Source organism: Panthera uncia (genome assembly GCF_023721935.1).
Source record: "Panthera uncia isolate 11264 chromosome B3 unlocalized genomic scaffold, Puncia_PCG_1.0 HiC_scaffold_1, whole genome shotgun sequence".
NCBI lineage: Eukaryota > Metazoa > Chordata > Mammalia > Carnivora > Felidae > Panthera > Panthera uncia.
The window spans coordinates 118,172,641-118,173,606 of NW_026057582.1; the positions used below are offsets into that span (position 1 = coordinate 118,172,641).

A 966-nucleotide genomic window follows, 5' to 3' on the forward strand; every position below is an offset into this window, starting at 1 on the left:
TAAGAGGACTGGGTGAAGTAGTTTATTTGGAAGGTGGAGAAAACACAGGGGGGAATGATTGGAAATGAGGCAAGGAAAGAAAGACGGACAAATGAGTGCATTATCAAGAAAGTTCTCTTTCTAGGTAACTAGGTCATAGTCCCCCTGGGGAACTCAAGACACTAAAGCAAAGATTCTGTCCAGAATGATTCCACCTAAAGGATGTTGGAGCATGCCCATGTTGGCAGCACATACCCTGAAAATTGAATCAGTAAAGAGAAGATTAGCATGGTCCTGACACAAGGATGACACAAATTTCATAAAAGAGTGTTTGAATTAGGTCTTTTTAAAATTCCCATTATTGATTGAGGATTGCTCCAGGAGAACTTTTATTCTAAGGCACTTTACCATTTCCGAAAGTAGAGAGGCAGAGCTCTAGCCACTGGAAAATGTCTTTGGCAGTGATAAAGAGATGGTGAAAGTGAGGCAGGCAGATGCCAAACATGGTGGGGGGGGGGCACTCATAGTATGATATTTTTTTTATCACATTTTTGACATTTCACGTTTTGTATTTCCTTTTGTCACTTTTTTCCAGTAGGTTTTATTATTTGTTGACATATTATTCAGTTAATATAACCATTTCCTAAGTCCTGGCTTTGATTTGAACTCTTTTTGTTCTATTAGAACCTTGTGTGAAAGCAGCAATCGTCAAGGGTAGCTCAACTTCATGGCTCAAGGCACACTCTTAAAAATAAAAGTATCTTAAAAGTATAAAAAATAACTGTGTATCCATTTTCTATGTTCCTCAGGATTAACTATGATTCCAGAAGTCTTCTAATCTTTGTGTCTGCGTGAGTCAGAGTTCTACATCACTGTGTTTTCCTTTTGCAGTAGTCTTTAAGGTCTGCCTATGCCATACCCTTTCTTTCCCACATCTTTCCAATCTCTGAACCACCTTTTTCCTGTGATCCTGATCCATTTATGTTT

General features: G+C 38.5%; 1 non-coding gene across 1 annotated transcript; it reads left to right on the forward strand.

The window, feature by feature from the left end:
* Positions 1-217: 217 nt before the first annotated feature.
* LOC125910503 (U6 spliceosomal RNA) lies at positions 218-319 on the forward strand. The gene has a single exon (XR_007454008.1). It is a non-coding gene; the product is annotated as a U6 spliceosomal RNA (small nuclear RNA).
* The last annotated feature ends 647 nt before the right edge of the window (positions 320-966 follow it).